This window comes from Hordeum vulgare, chromosome 7H (genome assembly GCF_904849725.1).
Source record: "Hordeum vulgare subsp. vulgare chromosome 7H, MorexV3_pseudomolecules_assembly, whole genome shotgun sequence".
Classification (NCBI taxonomy): domain Eukaryota; kingdom Viridiplantae; phylum Streptophyta; class Magnoliopsida; order Poales; family Poaceae; genus Hordeum; species Hordeum vulgare.
The window spans coordinates 95,004,549-95,011,891 of NC_058524.1; the positions used below are offsets into that span (position 1 = coordinate 95,004,549).

A 7,343-nucleotide genomic window follows, 5' to 3' on the forward strand; every position below is an offset into this window, starting at 1 on the left:
AAGTGAAGCATAAAGAGCGATTCTAACAAATCTATACCTATACTAATTATGGACTCCCAAGAAATTACCACGTTAATTAGAAAATACCGATCGTTGATCTGGTGGGACCGAGTTATAATGGTGCAGATCCACCGATGTAATCCTTGCAATCTAAGAAAACCAACATAACATAGTTATAGAAAACCAATCTAGGGTCTATCTTTACCTAATAATAAAGAGGCTATTGCTTCCGTCGGAAAACCCACCGCTGCCTTTTTTTTAAAACCTGTCTTCTAGGTAATTAAACCGAAATGACATGAACCCGTCCGACACGATGCTTCCGTCGCAGTCGTCCCCGTCGCCACACTCCAGGCTGCTGCCGGCCAGGCTTCCTGTTGACGAGCCTCTTGGCTGATTGTGAGGAGAACGCCTTCGTATGAATAAAGCTCTCTATGTTGCAAAAAAAAGGCAGGCAGATGGCAACGACGACGAGCCGAGGGCGCAGGCCTGTGCGTGCGGGGTGCTCCATGCCTCTGGTCTTGGGCGTTGCTATTGCTCCTCGCGATCGCGCTGCCGCCGATGATATGTGAACTCATCGCCATCCCCGGACCGCAGCACGAACCAGAATCGGAAGCTTTGGCGCCGCGCTCCTGCTCGGGACCCCCCTGAACCCCAACAAAACCCAGGCAAAATCGAAACCCTCGCCACCCAAATCACACCCAAACCCTCGACAACTGCGTCTGGACCAGGCCCAGCTCCCGCAAGGGAAAGAAGAAGGCCAAGTAGCCCAGCCACACCGTCACGGGCGGCGCCGGCGCCAGCGGAGGCGGCCGCCCCAGGCCCTCGTGTGGTGAGGACGAGTTCCTCCTCACCCTGGCACCCCGCCTCGCCGCCGAACGCAACGACGACGGGCCCGAACAGCATGTGCTCCTCTCGCGTGTGTATAAGTCCGAGAAGATCGAGGTCTCGGAGGATCGCCTAACCGCAGGCAGCACCAAGGGCTAACGCATGATACGCGCCAGCCGTGGCGTCGCGTCCGGTGCTTGGTATTTTAGGTCAAGCTCGTGCACCTCGGTAGCTCCGGCGCCACCCGTCTCGGCTGGGCCACCAACAAGGCTGACATCCAGACACCTGTGGGTTGCGACAGCTTTGGTTTCAGTTACCGCAGCGTCGATGGCTCCAAGGTGTACAAGGCCTGGAGGGACAAGTACGCCGGTGAAGGTTATGGCGAAGGAGATATCCTAGGCTTCTACATTTCTCTGCCTCAGGGCGAGTTGTATGAGCCCAAGCAACCTGACCTGGTTAAGTACAAGGGGATGCCTTTCCATGCACAAGGTCTCAAGGATGAGAAAAAGACTCCAGGTCCAGTTCCTGGTGCGTAATCTTTCTTAAGGTCCCTCTTCATATGTTTATCCTTTATGCTATGTTGCAGGATTTTTTTCTTTTCGAAACGGAGGCAATTTTTTTGCCCCATCCATTAATTAAGAAGTTAAGAGTTGCTTTTTACAACCAAAAGCAATAAGATTATTACAAAGCCACTATTCTCGTGGCATGATTCGCGCCAGCGGTAACCCATATCGTAGCCTCGCTCTTGATGTTGGAGAGGATAACGGACGGTAGCGTGGTCTTGTGCCTAAAAACTCTAGCATTTCGGTCACATCAAATCGTCCAACAAACTAGCATGGCGAGGGACGCCATCGCTTTCCGGTTCCGGGTATTCTTCTCGGACATATTGATCCACCAATCCTTAATGGAACACTCATCTATCCAGTGGGAAGTGTCAATGTGTACTAGGTTTAGACAAGCCTTGATCATGCCTCAAAGCCTCAAGGTGAATCGACATTTGAAGAATAGGTGGCTCACTCATTCCTTGGTTTGCTTGCAGAGGGGACTTGCTTAATGTGTGGCAACTGCATGAATGGAGTACTTAGGTCTTAGGATAACATGTTCAAGAGAGTAATTCTACAACATGAATGTATGGACTACTTAATTTTGTATGTATGTTAGTTATGCATACTAGAAAAGTTCATAGATCCTCGTATGCAGCAATTATGCACTTATGTCATTTGTCCTCATACTGCCCATGCTTCACAACTGCATCGGCAGCTACCATGCCCCTTTTTCATTTGGGTGCATTCTGTCCTTTTCAACCTTATGGCTCATGCAAGTTCCAAATACTTGTGTGGCCACTGGGATACGTATATGTTTCCAAATCTCCATTGCACGTGCTAGAACTTAAGACCCGTTTGATTTGGCGAATTTGGTGTGGTTTCCGATTCCCACACTTCCTTGAACTGTAGAATGTGTTTAGTTCGTGTATTACGTCATCTGCAACAGCGATTTCTGATGTGCAGTTTCGCAAAGTCGAAACCAGCCGAGCCGAAGGTGATGAGGAAACCGAACGAGATCGTATGAACCAAGGAAAACCAGTATCCTGTAACAAGAATCGGAAGGGGCGCTTACACATACCAAAACCCATTACGTTACCTGAGCAGGAACCAAACACGCACTCATATTGTGATATTTCCCATACATAGTCACCTAGATATGTCGATTGCCCAAACTGTAGTAAGTTTTCAGAATTTTTGAGATACCAGAAGTATACAGATTGCTACAGACTGGTCTGTTTTTGACAGATTTTGTTTTTGTTGTGTTGGTTGCTTGTTTGATGAAACTATGGATAGTATCGGGGGGTACTAGCCATGGAAAAGTGAGAATACAGTAATCTAACACCAATATAAATAGAAATCAAGTTTGCTACAGTACCTCAAGAGGTGGTAGTTTGTTTTTCTTGTGCTAATGATATCACGAGTTTCTGTTTAAGTTTTGTGTTGAGAAGTTTTCATGTTTTGGGTGATGTTTTCATGGACAAAGAGATAAAGAGTGGAAAGAGCTCAAGCTTGGGGATGCCCAAGGCATCCCAAGCCAAATTCAAGGACACAAAAAGCCTAAGCTTGGGGATGCCCCGGGAAGGCATCCCCTCTGCTTAAAAGTGCATTATGTGGGCGATGGAAGTGTACCTTGCATCTGCTTTAGCCCATTAATTGATTCTTGGAAGAAATTAAACTGTAAACATATTTTGCACCTTTTTCATTTGTATACTTAGGTAAACATGTCAAGATTTGCATTCCATTGATATTATTTTTACGCATACCTTTCTGTTGTATACGTCCTTGCTTTGTTTATTGTATTCAGAAAACGAATTCTTAGGGTAGCATCATTTCCAAAAAAATTATGCAGAGTTATCCATGTTTGATTCATGAATGATAGCTCCAAGGAAGCATAGATGAAATGTTTTGCAGTTGAGAAGAGAACTAACAATGATTTAACACATTTGAATTTGTAGAGATGTGCAGGGAGGTTTCACTTTAAATTAATGAATTCTTTATTAGCCTGCATAATTCCCGCTAAATTAATGAAACCTTTATTAGCTTGCGTAATTCCTGCCACAATATTAATGAAAAAAAATCTCTTCTACGGATCTACTCATACTATTGCTTAACTTCATGAAATGTACATTTGTTGTCTCTAAGTGTGATACTCTAATTTATCCATTCATCTTTGGTTAATCTTTATTTGAAAATCTCAGCTAATCGGAACAAAGATTGCAGGTCAACAAGAGCTTCTACAAAAATATGACCTGAAGGACAAGAAAACTTGATAGAATTTTCAAGCACAAGCTATTAAGTCAAAAGAGGGGTTTAAAATTGCGGTCTTTAGACTTCTTGGTTAATTTGTTTTAATAAGTAATGAGTCATGACTTGAGGAATATCCACTATCTATATAAATGTGCTATGTTATTTTATATGAGTATGTCATAAAAATATTGCTCAATCGGTGACAACAACCTTTACCTTATCGCATTATCTCTTGCGCAAACGGAAAGTGTGGTGTTGGGGAAATTTTAAGATCTGGTTCAACACCCGACGAGGGATTAAACTCCATGTTGATTGCACTTTGCACAATTTGAATATTGTTAGATGTAGCTGAATATGGAAGAAACATATCGGTTGCCACGTGGACGTGTATGAGTGGTCGACATGGTCAATATTTAACCCGTAGCAACGCACGGACACATTTACTATAATTGGTGGAAGTGGCATATATTTGTTAGCATTAATCAACTTGATTGATAAGTTGTTGTTTTATTTTTGCAATATGTAAACAATAATTGGTAAACTAACTATAATTAATTTTATAAAACTGTTGCAATGCACGGGTTATAATTCATGGTTTGGACAGCAATCCGTAGCAACGCACGGGCATATTTACTAGTTAGTTATTAACAGTTTATTTCATTTAAAAGAAGTCATTAGGAGTTAACCGAACAATTTCACGTATGACAGAAAACAATATCTCTGATGTAGATTTGTTCCACCGAGGAACATAAACGTGCTAAAAAAACTAGCGTCGTCCTCTCTATGCTATCATCAATAAACCCTAGCCCCGTCGTCTCTTTCTCAATAAGCTGCCGTAAGGAAAACCTGTAGCCTGGACAGGATGACGTCTCATGCCCTTGAGACTGCATGCTAGGTGCTAGCCTTCCCCATCGTGAGATAGCTTCGCTCCATGATGTTGGCGTCTAACTTGAGGGCCTCTAATCAGGATTACATGCACTGGCTAGCTGCACAACGATGGCGCCAGCATTGACTCAAGATCACGTACTTGCTTGACTGGATTTGTTGGGACACAGAAGTATGCGATCTTGCTTCGAGGAAGGTCATGCATGCTTGGTTGTGTTTTGAAAAAAACAATACGTGCTTGGCTTGATCTTTTTGGACAAACAAGTATACAATCTCGCTTTGAGGTAGTACGTACATGTTTGACTTGATTTGTTGGGATGCACAAGTATATGCTTTGAGGCACGCTGCTAGACCAATTTCATCTAATATTGCTACTTTTTCGATCGGTCGTAAACACACAGAATTACTATAGTGATAGTCTGGGCTAATTGATTTGTGTACAACCTAGACTAATTGATTTCGTCGGCAGCTCGGCCTACAAGCAAAACAAGACAGTTCTGAGGAAGACGTACGAGACGCGAGGCTACGCTCCGGTGGTATACAGGGACACCCGGTGGGACATGAGGCCGACCTCGGCCTCACAACATGCTGATTTTGCACTACAAGCAGCCGAGTAAATTTAAGGTATGGTCTTATTTTCTCATGTTTTATTCATTTGTTTCGCCTTCATTGCCATGTATATTGTGTAGGATGTATATCTACGATATGATAAACAAGAATTACAAATAGGCTACCAAATTGATAAGAATCTGAATGATGTGGTTATATTATCATCTATTATAGTAGCTGGATTTATTCCAGATGGTTTCTAAGTACAGTTCACCATTAGAACAAAAAAAACTTTTTTTAATTGAATTTGAGCAGCTTATATGTGTTGTTAATTGAATTTGAGCAGGTTCCTGCGATCTATGTAACTACGATTGTGTTGAAGTTTTGCGCTAGAGAGTTTGACCTCACGTCAATGTAGTTATACTTCTATGTTTGTTTTATACTTACCAAAAATAAAACTTTTGTTTAGTCTTCACACTTACAAGTTTATTTCTAAATCATGTTTCTGTCTCTAAAATCTAGGGCACATTACTCAAAGGTTAAAACATTTGGCACACAAAATAATTGTGTTGTGTTGACAGACATCAGCGACCACACATTTGTATTGTAAGTTTATCATCCTAGATCGCACTCGAGTTTAGGTCACTTATATAATAAAACTTATCATTTAAATGTACACGTTGGAGAGTTTTATCAAATTTCTAAAATTATATTAGTCTATGCATATTTGATTCCACACGGACAAGTTTACATGGATGAACGCCCGAGCTCTTAGTAAAACCAACATGATTAAGCGTGTGTTTCGTATTGTGGTTTCTCATGCTTCCTTTTGCCCCAAGAAAAATTTGTCAATATTAATGTTTCTATGAACAAGTATTTTCGTACTTTGATTGTTTTTTTCACACACCTGATTCTAAATGGCAACATCACAACACAATTTAAACACTTCGAACAGATCCTAAAAGAAGACAACAATGTTTGAAAATTCCATGAATTTTATTAAATAATTAAGAAGGGTTGAAGGAAAGCTATTTAATTTGCAATTTATCGAATAATTTTGAGTAAAATTGATTTTGTGTGTGCATATTTTCCGTTCCCAAAACTCAAGTAGAATCAATGTTTTCCCATAAACTCTTACTAAGTGTAGTTGTGTATGATATAAGCCCGTGCGGATGCACGGGTTGACGGCTAGTCGTAGCATAATTTTGCTCTCTCAAATGGGTGTGTCCAGCAAGGTTTACTATGAAAAACTAACCAGAAAGGAAAACAAAGACACAAATGATACAAGACGCTCCAAGCAAAATTCATGACATGTGACGAATAAAAATATAGCTCCAAGTAAAATTACTCATGGTTGTTTACAAGAAAGAGGGGATGCCTTCTAGGGCATCCCCAAGCTTAGTTGCTTGGTACTCCTTACATATTACCTTGGGGTGTCATGGGGCATCCACAAGATTAGGCTTTTATCACTCCTTATTCCTTCATCCATCGTGATCCCACCCAAAACTTGAAAACGTCAATCACACAAAACTCAACAAAATTTTAATGAGATCCGTTAGTATAAGAAAATCAAACTTTACTATAGGTATTTTTGAAAACCTATTCCAATATTGTTTTAGGCATTATACCTACTGTATTATAATTTTACCATGGCTAATACCCCCCCCCCTCGATACAAACCATAGAATCATCAAAACAAGCACATAACGCAAAGAAAGAAGAATCTGTTAAAAACAAAACAGTATGTAAAGATTCAAATTTTACTCATATTTGTGTAACTCCAAATATTATGAAACATTAGGAAAACGTAGGGAATTTTTGTATCAATGTAGTGCAAAAAATCAAATATTTTTTACGTTTCTGTGATTTTTAGGATTTTTTCTACTGGACGCAAAAGTTTCTGTTTTACAACAGGATTAAAGCAACTAACACCCCACATGATCCCAAAGGCTTTACTTGGCACAAACACTAAATAAAACACAAAAACAACAATTATAACAGTAGTATAATTGTGCAAACACTCAAGAACAGAAAGCAAATGTGAAAAATAAATTTAATTCATTGGGTTGCCTCCCAACAAGCTCTTTCTTTATAGCCATTAAGATACGCTTGAGATTTTATTGATGCTCACATGAAAGATAGTAGTTGAAAAACAAAGAAAGCATCATGTAGCATAAGTCAAACACTTTTAAGTGTAACATACTTCCTATGCATAGGCATTATATAATCAAACAAATTATCAAGAAAATAAATATCTAACGTATGCATGGAAGAAGAAAGAAACAATAGCAT

General features: G+C 40.5%; 1 pseudogene; it reads left to right on the forward strand.

Moving 5' to 3' along the window:
• The first annotated feature begins 455 nt into the window (after positions 1 to 455).
• Positions 456 to 1,361, forward strand: LOC123408380 (annotated as a pseudogene).
• The last annotated feature ends 5,982 nt before the right edge of the window (positions 1,362 to 7,343 follow it).